This window comes from Ochotona princeps, chromosome 14, assembly GCF_030435755.1.
Source record: "Ochotona princeps isolate mOchPri1 chromosome 14, mOchPri1.hap1, whole genome shotgun sequence".
NCBI lineage: Eukaryota > Metazoa > Chordata > Mammalia > Lagomorpha > Ochotonidae > Ochotona > Ochotona princeps.
Window position 1 is genome coordinate 18,862,265 of NC_080845.1, and position 13,191 is coordinate 18,875,455.

The following is a 13,191-nucleotide window of genomic DNA, read 5'->3' on the forward strand; positions in this document are numbered from 1 at the left end:
TAAGATCTGGTTATAGTCATTAAGAAAGCTTTACTAACACTCCCAGATAACTAAAAGACAAATATGTTACATGATTAAGCAATTCACTTAAAGGTGGAATTCCACTATTCATGTGTTTAGTATTTAATTCCATAATTATGTTTGATGTCTATGTTCAAAGACAGCCTTTACCACTGGGAAGGTCAGTGAGCTGGACGACATGGCTCATTTTCACAGATTATTACTGATGAGGGGTAATTCGCATGTCAAGTACATGATTAATTAAAGCTTACAATTGCAATAAGTAGGAACTACATTGTGATAATCACAAAGTGTGAGGCATTGGCACACTTGGAGAATTCAGAGAAGACTGTAGCAACTAAGTGTAGAGAAAGAAAAGGAAGGAATAAATGGAGGTAAATGAGAAGGAGACCTTAGTTCTATGGGTCTTGCTGATGAGGGTGATAGCGAGGGAAAGATACAGAGAAAGAGGTAGGGTGAAAGTGGGGGCAGGGAGAGAGAGAGAGAGATCTTTCATTTACTGGTTCACTCCCTCAATGAATGCAACAGTCCAGGATGGACCAAGCTGAAATCAGGAGCTTCAAAGTCCATCTGGACCTCAGACATGGGTGGCAGGGACCAAGTACTTGAACCATCATCTGTTCCTTCCCAGGCACACTACCAGGTAGATGGACAGGAAGGGAAGCTGGAAATTGACTAAGCATTCAGATATATGACGTAGGTTTCCCAAGCAAAGGCTTTGCCTGCTGTACCATGTTGCTATCTCCTGAACTAACATCAGATATTAAATGTGATATCATCTAGTTTAGTATATGTACATGAAGAGAAAATGTTAGCAATGGTTATGTATAATTTGAGGGTTTCAGTGAATCTTATTTCTTTGATTTTTAAAATTTTTCCATATGTAACAAAAGAACATTAATTTTACAAGTCTAGGAAACATTGCAATATTTTTATATGTGATTCTTCTGAATATGTAGCAAATCCAAGTAATATATTTGTGCAACCACTGAAAGAACATTTTAGGATAAAATTTGATTTATTTGTTCTTACTTTGCATCATTTTTGAGGGTGATTTCTTTTTAAAAACAAGATTTTAGGGCCTGGCGGCGTGGCCTAGCAGCTAAAGTCCTCGCATTGAAAGCCCCGGGATACCATATGGGTGCCGGTTCTAATCCCGGCAGCTCCAATTCACATCCAGCTCCCTGCTTGTGGCCTGGGAAAGCAGTTGAGGACGGCCCAATGCATTGGGACCCTGCACCCATGTGGGAGACCTGGAAGAGGTTCCAGGTTCCTGGCATCGGATCGGCACGCACCTGTCTGTTGCGGCTCACTTGGGGAGTGAAACATCAGATGGAAGATCTTCCTCTCTGTCTCTCCTCCTCTCTGTATATCTGGCTTTTCAATAACGATAAATCTTTAAAAAATATATATTTTATTTATTTTTATTGGAAGGCAGATACATTGAGGACGAAAGACAGAGAGGAAGATCTTCCGTCCGATGATTCACTTCCCAAGCGGCTGCAACGGCTAGAGCTGAGCCAATTCGAAGCCAGGAGCCAGGAGCTCTTCCGGCTCTCCCACATGGGTACAGGGTCCCAAGGCTTTGGTCCGCCCTCCACTGCTTTCCCAGGCCAGAAGCAGGGAGCTGGATGGGAAGCGGGGCCTCCAGGATTAGAACCGGCGCCCATATGGGATCCCGGGCGCGTTCAAGGCGAGGACCTTAACCACTATGCCATTGTGCCGGGCCCGAGGGTGATTTCCATAGCTGCTAGTTTGGCAAATTGTACATTAAAAGTGAATGCATGTGTTTAGAGAAGAGATCAAATAGCAGACCTGACACTGTTATACTTAGGAAGCCTTCCTGGTAAGAGACTTTGCTGATCTCTGGGAACTTGGGTTTCTAGAAGGTTCCCACTGTTCTGGGCACCAGCAAAAGTGGCTCCTCCTGTGCCTACATGATTTGTGCAAACAGTGTAGTTTATGGTGAGTACTTTGCTTCCTTTTTGGAAGTATAGAGTCTGAGACTTGCTGGGTAAAGGGTGCCTGCTTAGTTGCCAGTGATTACCTGGGCGGCTGAGTCGTTCCATAGACAAAACTTCACACCTATTGTCCCATGTCTTTGCTGGAGGAATTCAGTGCGTCCTGTGCAGCTGTGGGGGTAGGGGGAGATAACTCTCAGAGTTGGGGTGTGATTTCCTCTGGCCTTAGTGTTCATCTCACTTTCATATTTTTGCTGTAATAAATTATAACTGTGAGTATGGATGTAGGCTGAGTCCTGTGAGTTTTCCTGGCAAATCATCAAACCAGCAATGAGTTTTGTCGAATGTAGTAGAGTTCAATAAAGGATATTACTTTAGCTTTATGTTTCCTCTATTATATTTTATTGATAAAACATGCTTATTATGGAAAGCAAGTGAGATATGAAAGCATCCTTTAGACACTGTATAGTGACAATCACTGCTGACATTTCTACTTCGATCTGAGCAATCTGCCCTTGTCTTGCCAGCCCTTGTCTTTAATACCCATACACACAAGTTTTTAAAAATAGAATTAGAATCTATCTGTAATTCCTGCTGTGTTGCTGTTCACATTGGATTATTAATATCTTCATGTAAGAAAATATGTTTTTAGATCAAACTCTCGGTTTGGGCCTTGGGTTTGGAGGCAAGTGCCGCTCCTCACAGTGTGGCGGCTGTGGGGGGTGCCCCCGCCGGGTCGGACCCAATGCTGGGGGCTCACGCCAAAGACACTGCCACAGGCAGTGAATGAGTCCTCGGCCTCCCCAAGTGCGGCCAGTGCACCATGTGGTGCCAGGCTATGCCTGCTGGCCGCCCGGCGGCAAACTCTGTGGTTTTTTAAGATACGTTTGCTGCCTGGGGACACCCATGACTAAGTCCAATTTTAGTGTAGGTGAGTAGTGAATCTTGGGTGATTTCCAGTGACAGGGTCATGGAAGTTTTAGGCATACAGAAATGGCCTTTTTGCCTAGAACATCACTGATCGTCACACACTAGCCCACACCAATGCTATGGATGGGAGCCTCTATGGCAGTGATGGGTACCATTACCCAACTGTTTGGTGGAGTGGTGGAATGGTCACATTTGGCAGGGTCAAGACTCTATCCAGCACGCAAGAGAACTTGGTCTGGGGGTAGACTCTGTGGGGTTGTGTGGGCCCAACCCTGTGGAAATACAAGTTCTCCTGGTTAGCTCGCAAGTTGGGGTTGGGATGGACTAAGCTAGATGTGACCATGCCACCTGCCATCACACATGGGTGCAGAAACGCAAAACAGTCAGGGCAGGTCAAGCCAGCAGCACCTGAAAGTGCATCCTTTAACAGGATGTGGGGTGGGCCGTGCTGCCACTGGAAGGGGACAGAATGGGCAGGGCTGAGCTAACCTTAACTCACAAGAAACAACAGAAATCAGGTTGGAGCACAGGTCATGCCAAGTAGGTCCTTGCACCTACTGATCTGCGTAAGACGGGGATGCTAAGCCACAGCATCTAAAGGAACAGGACAAGTGAGGAGCTCTACCAAGTTGAATCAGAGCAACCACTGGCCTTCACAAGATCTAAGGCTGGGAATAGGCCTGGTTGGGCAGCTAAGAGGATACTCTAGCTGGGTTGAGTTTCCCACCAATGAGCGCATGGGTGTAAATGGGGCTGCATTCCAATCAGGATACGAGTGTAATCCCACTTGGCACAAGTGTGGACTGGGAATGGAAGCACCAAGCCAGGCCAGACTCCAACACCATCTGGTGCTCTGCAGGACCAGGGGAAATGTATGACAGACTAGGCTAGGTCTCAGCCCTTACTGAACCATGTGTAAGCTGTATGGGGGTATGGAAGAGCCATGGCTGGGTTGAAACATCCAACAATAAGAACCAGATTGAGTTGAAGAACAGTCAGGAAACACCACTGTTCCTGCTAGGACAGGAGGTGAACTGAACAGGGCTGGCTCATGGACCCACTGGTATGTGCAAAACCTGGCAATGGGAGAGTTTCTGATGGAGGAGCCTGGGCAACTCCTCTGGCAGGACACAGTCCCTGCAGGTAAGCGCAAGAAGCACAATAGGAAACAGCCCAGAACAGGTTATGGAAATTATCCCACTGGCATACATTTGGCATGGATTGGGGGCAGACCAGGCTGAACCTGTTCACATCACCCGCTTGTGAGTCCGAGCGCCAGAACAGAGTGTGGGTCAAGCCAGGTTCGGTTGCAACACATACTAGTACACAATAAGGAATGCCAAGATGAGATGAACCGTACCAGATGTGGTTGCAGCACCCAAACAGCACATGTGATAATCAGGGGGAGGAGGCAAAGCTGACAGAGGAACGTGGGCTCCCCTGCTGGACAACTATTTCCATTGGAAAGCGTGAGTTGGGATGGGGGCAGATCAGAATAGGCAGGGCTGTAACACCTGTGGGCCTCATGTGGACTAGATAAGGGAAGGGCCATGGTGGGCTGACTGTTCCGACTGGTGCAAGCAAAAACTAGAGTGGGTGAGGGTTGGTTGGGTTAGCCGCAGTATTAGCTGGCAGAGACTGGCACTGGGAGCTAATTCTGTCAAGTCAAATGCCAGAACTACCTGGAGAGTGCATAATCTGGGAGTGAGTGTGGCCTAGAAGGGAAATAGTGGCCACCTCCCTCGGGGCTACTACTCTCATTGGACAGCACGAACACCAGGACAGGGGCAGGGGTGGCTGTACAGAAGGGCACCTGCCAGTAGGTGTGTGGGCTGGATAGTAGGTTGGTTGGGTTGAGCTGGGCTTCAATGCCCATCGACATGTGTGAGAGCTAAACAGGATGTGGGACAGACTTGACAAGCCTGCAGTGCGTACTGGCAAGCATGGGAATCAGGGTAGGGGGCAGAACTGGTGGGGTTATGGGGAGTCGTCCCAACTAGGCTGCAGCTCCAACCGGTTTGCGTGAGGACGAGTATGAAGCGGGCAGGATCGAACTGGACTACAACACCAGCTGGTTCACGAGGAAGACAGGGCTGGAAACAGAACGAACCCAGTAATCCCAATGACCAGCATGAGCATAACCTGATTAGTGTGACGGACGGTGTCGGACTCTGTACTAGCAAACTCGCACAAGAATCAGGCCTTGGATCATCTCAGATGAAGTTTCTTTGGAGAACCCTCTAACTGAACTGCTGATCTTAGAACCCCAACCATGAAGAGACTGTAAGCCAGTGGATTCTGAATAGGGTTCATTGTGATTGGAACAGAGAGATTGGCAGCAATCCAGAACTGATGAACAACCAAAACTGTATGAGCAGGACCCTCAGAGCGTGCCTCCCGTTGGGGATCTGGGATGGGTGGGAGGTTGGGTGGGGCTTTTCCCTTTGTTTTTTTCCTCACCCCAGATACAGGGTAAAATGATATTGAAGTGGAAACAATGGTATTACCCACTTTCACCCTGTAGCCCTTGACCCTTTGTTCGCTAATCAACTAAGTAAGATTATTAAAAAATAAATAAAAAAAGTTTAAAAAAAAGATCAAACTCTCTTTTACCACACAGAATTTTTATAGTTGTTCTATACAATCAAATACACTTTTTATGACACATTTAGACATGTTCAATTTTGTATATTTAAGCCACTGACATTCTTGATCTAGATTTTTGAATGATTATATTTTTAGAGTATTCTAGAAATACATACAACACAAAGAGATGCAAATAAACAATTTACATAAAAACATCACAGGTAAAAAATTTTTTAAAGATTTATTTATTTATTGGAAAGTCATAATTGCAGAGAGAAGGAGAGACAGTGAGAAACATCTTCCACTCACTGGTTCACTCACATAGTGGCCGCCTCAACCAGAGCTGAGCTGACCAAAGTCGGGAGCTTCCTCCATGTCTCCCATGTAGATGCAAGGTCCCAAGTCTTCGGGTCTGTACTCTGCTTTCCCAGGACGCAAGCAGGAGCTGAACGGGAGGTGGATCAACTGGGATATGAATCGGCACCCTTATGGGATCCTGGAGCATGCAAGGTGAGGACTTAAGCCACTAGGTTGTTATGCTGGGCCCTTACAGGTAAAATTTTAAAAATATATAATTACACATTGTTATAATCTTGGACAAAACTTTTTAAGCAGGATTTTGAATGATAGAAGCTTTTTTTTTAAAAGGTTAGATTTGTTTGTCTAAGATAAAATGCGTTTGCTATTAAAAACAAATATTTGATAGACAATGAAAAAACCAAAAGCAGAAAAAGAAATTAAGAAAATTGTTTTTCCTATTTAAAAATATCAACGAGGGCCTGGCACGGTGACTCAGTTGATTAATCCTGCCCTTGTAAGAGCCAAGATCCCATATGGGCACCTGTTTGTGTTCCAGCTACTCCACTTTCCACCAGTTCCCTGCTTGTGGCCTGGAAAAGAAGTTGAGAATGGACCAAAACCTTGGGACCCTGCACACACGCGGGAGATCCAGAAGCAATTCCTAGCTTCAGATTTGCTCAGCTGTAACTGTTGTGGCCATGAGGGGAGTGAACCAGTAGATGGGAAAATTTTCTCTCTGTCTCTCATTTTCTCTGTAATTCTGCCTTTCCAATAAAAATAAATAAATCTTAAGAAAAGAAAAATCAGGGAAAATTTATGTACTTATTAGGAATAAATAAACGCAACAAATAAAAATGGGAAAAGGCATTAAATAGACAATTGTAATGTTTAAGGAAAAAATCCAATTTCATTACAGAATATACTGAAGATAAAAGTTAAAATAATGCAAGTATATTCTGTTTTGTCAAACAAATGTCAGTGAAGAATTCTAAGACCCAATATGGAATTGGTAACTATATTTGGGATAAAGTGGTTTTCTAAAATGCTTACTAAATAAACAAAATGTTTTAGAATTGTTTACTTAAAAATGGTGTGGGCACAAATGTAAGCTTCTTTATATAAAGGTGACTAAGGATTTATGTCACATAAATCCCCATTCTTTTGACAGGAACCAGCTTCTAGGTGAAGTAAATTCAATGGATATAATATCTTCATGTCTTCTCTATGGTATCATGACATGACTTTTCCAACATGCTTACAATCAAGAGAGAAACACTTTCGTATAAATCTAAAAGTTATATCTGTTGGAGTTAGGGTTTTTTTTTTTAAGATTTATTTATTTGTATGAGAAAGGTAGACTTACAGAGAGAAGGAAAAAGAGAGAGAAAAAGATCCTCCACCTGCTGAGCCAATCCAGAGCCAGGAGCCAGGAACTTCTTCTAAGTCTGTCACATGGGTGCAGGGTCCCAAGGCTTTGGGCCATCCTCGACTGCTTTCCGAGGCCACAAGCAGGGAGCTGGATGGGAAGTGGAACAGCAGGGATGTGAACCAGCACCGGATGGGGTCCTAGTGCATGCAAGGTGAGGATTTAACCACTGAACCATTGACTCAGGCCCTATTGGTGCTAGTTTTAACTGCTAGTTGTTGGACACCATTCTAGACCTGTTCAATCAGAATCTCTTGAGGTGAGTCTGCAGAATTTACATCTTATCCACAAGATTCATAAATACACTGAGACTGAGTACCTCTGAGCTGGATGCCAGAAACCTGATGGGAACTAATTAATACATAAAGCTATTTTCATAATATGCTACCATCTATATCTCCCAAGATACCCTGATAATTTTAATTAAAAATTTGGATGCTTATATAAGGATTATTCCTTACAAATTTTCAGATATAACAGAGCTGCCAAAATTGAGGAATAGTTTGTATAATTATATCAAATAGAATGGATTGTGACAACTAGGGCAAGGTGAAATTTGATAGAATAAAAGATGTTAGGGCCCAGCGCAGTAGCCTAGTGGCTAAAGTCCTCACCTTGAACGCACTGGGATCCCATATGTGTGCCGGTTCTAATCCCGGCAGCCCTGCTCCCATCCAGCTCCCTGCTTGTGGCCTGGGAAAGCAGTTGAGGATGGCCCAAAGCCTTGGGACCCTGCACCCATGTGGGAGACCTGGAGCAGAGCTCCTGGCTCCTGGCTTTGGATCGGTGTAGTACTTGCCTTTGTGGTCACCTGGAGAGTGAATCACTGGACGGAAGATCTTCCTCTCTGGCTCTCCTCCTTTCTGTATATCTGACTTTTCAATAAAAATAATAAATAAATCTTAATAATAGTAGAAGTTCATGTATCATATTCCAAAAATTGATGGCCAGGGCTATGGTGATGAGCAGTTTTGGTTTTGTCATATTGAGGATTGAAAAGTCTTGTGTTTCTTCTAGTCTGACTGAAAATGAAGTCACACTAAATTAGCCTCTCAATAACTGATAAGTTAGGATGCATGTATATACATTAAGCACCTAGAATATATGAGAAAATGGACCTTGAGTTTGTGCCCATCACTCCATACCCAACAAGATGAAGGTAGGTGCCAGACTCCAGAAAAGATGTTCATAAACTAACCTGAATTTAGAGAAAATCAGTAAGTCTTTAAAAGGGACTTAAAATCATGCCTAAGAGGATACATTGGAAGGATGCAAATCTTGCTACTGAAGCAGGAGTGCAGAGAATGTTCCGGGGTGTTACTTGAATGGCCATTGGATAAAAGGTGATGCATTGCATCTGTCCTCCTAGGGCCTAGCCATTGTTCTCCTGTAGAAGTTCTAAAGCCTGTTCATTGTGCGCGTCTGCCTCAGAGTGTCCACAGACATAGGTATGTTCTGTAGAACTTGGCCTGAAGTGTTGTGCCACTTCCCCCCACCCCAACCCTTTTTGAAGTGGTACTTGAGGATTTCCGTTGTATTTGAGAGACTGGTTGTCAGGTCTTTCTTGTGCATCTGGGCATATTCTTAATCCTTTGCAGTCAGTAATGGAGGTGGCCTGGTCTTGTAGCATGTGCTCTGTATTTGGGCCACATGTCTATGGGATGTCCCTGAGATTGGGCATCCTATTGGCCTAAGGTACTTATACAATTCAGGGGGCTCACTCCTAACCATGTCACCCTAACTGGCCTGCTTCTTGGCAGGTATTGCAGCCTGGTTCAGACCATCCTCTGCCCTATCCACTGTGCATGTCTGCACATGTGTCGACTTGGTCAGGTGGCACCTCCAGAATGCTACAGGCAGATGCCCGGTCCCAGATCAAGCAAGTACCAGCAAGTGTAGTGGTCTGATTTGGCCTGCCCTTAGCCCCAGCTCTCATGAACTGTGACCCAGCTGGGGACACCCTTTGAGCTCCTACTAGACTATTCTGCAGACATAGTTTGTGTGTGTGTCAGTAGGTGCGGAAACCTGGCCCACCCAATCCCAACCCCAGCCCTTGTGTGTATCAGTGGGTTCAATGGCCCAAGCTGCTCTGCTCCCAGACCTGACTCTTTTGCTCACTGGTAGGTACTTTGGCCTGTTTGAGGCAACCCTTCAGAACTCCTACCAGGCTTGTCCCCCCAAATCTGTCTCACATGCCAGTGGGTGCTGTGGCCTGGACTGTCCCAACCTCAGGCTTTCATGTGTGTGAGCAGGTGTATGAGCAGGTGCTGCAGTCTGGGCTGGCCTGCCCCAAACCCAGCTATTAACTAGTTATCATGTGGGGTGGTGGTTGCAGCAGTGACCTCGCCCCTACCTCCCAAATCCCAGCCTTCACACATATTGACAGCTGCAGTGACTTGGTCAGATCTGACTGAAGATCTGGCTATTGCATTCTTGTTAGACTGCTTGGGTTGATCAGGCAGATCTTCCAGTATCTTTATCAGGCTGTCCCCCTACCACTGATCCAGTACTCACACATGCCAGTAACCTCATGTGCTCCAGTGGGACCAACAGCTCAGCCCCGGAAGATCCTCCACATCCTCGCTTTGCTATCCTCTGTATTGACACCAATAGCAGCCCAGCCCTGGGAGACCCTCCAGGCACCCACTCCCCCAGTTCACTCCATCACTGTTCTGCTCTCTTGCCCATATGGGGGTACAGTGGCTTGTTCTATGGAAGTCCTTAACAATCATTTTATATGCCTTAAATAGATCTCAATGGTTCCCATCCAACCTGTGTCTAGTTTGTTGCATAGCCACAGTGGCAGGTTGAGGATCTTGGCCACCCCATGCACCTGTTATCTGGCAGCATGCACAGCCATGGTGTGCTCCCCCTCTCCTTGCCCCCACTGGGGGTTTCAGTTATCCTATGCCTAAGCATTACTTTTGCAATGCCTTTCTACATTCCTAACACTGGCTTATTGTTGCTTCCTAGAATTTTCTCTGGTTAAATTTCTGTACCAACACAGGCCCTCTTTGTTGAGTTTTCCAAAACTGTATTCTCTTCTGTTAGTATGTCATTACAGTGCCTTTGCCTTTTGTTTCTTCCTGGTGATAAATTGTGAGTGCTAAATGTGTCCCTTGCTTATAAAATGCTGTATGGAAAATTCTAATCTTTGGCATTTAGGATGATTTAGAAGGGATTTATATGTGTGCATTTCCACCACTTCTACAAAGGTGCTGGCATGCTTTATCACAGGGGCTTACCATTTTTCCATCTGTCCTTGGTTCTATACCACAAGGTACTACAGGGTCAAGCCCCTGTAACATACATACAACATGTGAGTTTTGACAGCTTGATAGGCCCATAGTTGTTGTAGGTGGGTGACACTGAACCTCCTGGTCACAGATTCACTTTACAATCATAAGTGATTGGAGAGGAAATTCTAATAGCCTGACCATATGGAGGTTCTGAGTTTTCTCTACATTCAGCAGCTCATCTATTATTTCTGGCTTCTCCATTCCTTGGCCAATCGTAAAGAATATAGCATCACACAACAAACTTGATGGTAAAGGAATGTCTGGTCAGTGGATATAACTGGAAATGCTCTTGCCATCTCCTCTCACTCAGACTTTGGCCTATGAACTGCACTTGAGCCAACACCTACTCCTCTAACAGCTAATAACTCCCTTGGCCACATTTATTTTACACATGTTCCTGCAATAATCGGTGCCAACATACTTCTGGGCTGTGCAATTCACAGTTAAAAGCAATTCTGATTTTCCACACTGGCTCAAATATTTACCATTTCCAGTGCCATTTGCTCCTTTGTTGTCAGCACAACCTTACTGCAAACACGTCATTTCCTTCAGTCAATCTAACAATCTCCCTTCAGCATTTCTTCACTTGATCTTAGCCAAAAGGCCGAGAAGTGATCAGCTTTTCTTGCAGTGTAAGTTTTTCTGCTGAGGGGTTCTCTAGCTTTTATTTATCTGAAAATATCCTTGTATCATTCTCAACCTAAAGGCAATATTCACTGATTAGAGACATTCAAGTAAGCTTTCCCCTTGTAATGTTTTAAAGATTAAAATCCTTTGTCTCCCTTGTATTTTTTTTATCTAAAGTTTTCTTTATCTAAACTCCTATAAACTTTTCTTTTTGCTACAACAGACCTCTGTTTTGCCATCATCTTATAGAAACTCTCCATAAAGGCTTTTTATTCATTGAACTTTATTACTCTAAACCCTGTTACTTGCTGACATATCCCAAGTACCTAATCATTCTCCCACCAGTCCTTCTAAAGCGCTGGCATCTGCTTCATCTTCTCCATCTTGATTCTTTGCAGCTTTCCACATTACTTATTTTAAGTGGTGATGGTATGCATGACCCACTCTAAGGGCTTAACACTGAGCTCCCATGACCTTCTTCAGTCATGATCTCATCTTCCACTTTTTCTCTCTGCCACACTCGGTTTAATCATTGGTACTTAATTCGATCCAGTCTCAAAATTGCTGAGTCTACATCACTACGGTCTCAGCACCTTCTCCTTACAGTTGTTTGTCCAACAATTTCAATAGAGTTTTCTTCAAACTTTTTATGACATGTAATTTAATATCCCTTCAAGCATCTTTTTTCTTCGTTTTCCTCTGTCTCCAGGATAGAGAATAGGGCTGGGGATTTCAAAAACACTCCTTCCTGTAGTTAAATTTCTTTCTCCTCTGTTTTGTCCATCAGGTAGGTCTGGTAAGTCTCTGACCCTGGAAGAATCCACGTATCTGTTCTTTCCTTATGCATCTGTACCCAGCACTGCTGTAGACTACAGTAGCTGTTATAAAACTGTAATTCACCCACCCATTCATTCTCGATCAGGACTATTTCAAACCTCCTGTTTCCTGTCCTCCCACTTAAAATCTAACTTAAAATTCCAATTCTGGTTGCGTTTGCTGTATTTCCATCTTCTCCACCTCTTGACCTCCAGGTAGTCCTTCCTTTGTCTTTACTGAAACAGGTGGACCATCAGTACATCTCATTTCCCCGTTAATAAAGTGAAACTCCACAGTTTGTTTTATCTCTTCCTTCAATATTCCTTTCCACGGGATTCCTCAACATATTCAGTCCTTTGCTGCCACTGTGCTTTCCCCACAACAATGAGCTTAGTTCTCAGTCAATCCTGGATGAATTCAACAATTAGGTTTCTTTGTGCTTTTTAAGATTGTGCTAGAAAACATGGCCTAGTCTGCACATTTCTAGCACAGTAAATCCATGGATATTATACCAAGCATGGTCCTTAGTGCCACACAACAGTTCTTTATCCTTTTCTAATCAAATCCTCTACAGCTAGTGGGCTGTGTACTGATTTTAAAGTTTACCTGACTACATGACCTTGAGAAAATCATGTAATAACTCTGAACAGTCCTTTAGTAACAGTTCTTTAATCTGTTGAACTGGAACAATAATATCTACACTGAAATACTGTAAGTATTCAAAAAGCAAAGTATATGAAGCAATTTGTCCACTGGTTGGAACTGAATAACAGAATTCAATTAATGGTAACCATTGTTTTAATGGTGAATCCTAAACTTTACTCCTTTCTTATGTCCTCTACATTTTATTAGACTGGCGTATAACATTATATCTATTATGGGATACCATATAATGTTTCATATGTGTCCATTTATACATCGCATATTATTTAAATCAGAGGAAACATACCTCCTCAAATATTTATCTTTTATTTATATAGTAAATATATAGCATCAAAATCATTTCTTTCAGCTTTTGTTAAAGGAAAACACTTGATGTAGTATTGTTATCTATAGTCACCCTACTTCCTGTAAAACATCAGAACTTTTTACTTCTGACTATTGTTTAAAACTCATCAATCAGCCTCTCCCTTGCCTCTGGTAACCACCATTATAAAGCTCTCTATTTGAAGCTGCCTTTCTTCCTCACTACTCTTCACTCTTAATGACTGTCTTAGCATTTTGG

The 13,191-nt window shown here is 43.7% G+C and overlaps 1 pseudogene; it reads right to left on the reverse strand.

Annotated features, from left to right (window-relative positions):
- Positions 1-10,209: 10,209 nt before the first annotated feature.
- The window catches only part of LOC101526545 (tRNA pseudouridine(38/39) synthase-like), a 30,663-nt pseudogene continuing 27,681 nt past the window's right edge, over positions 10,210-13,191 (reverse strand).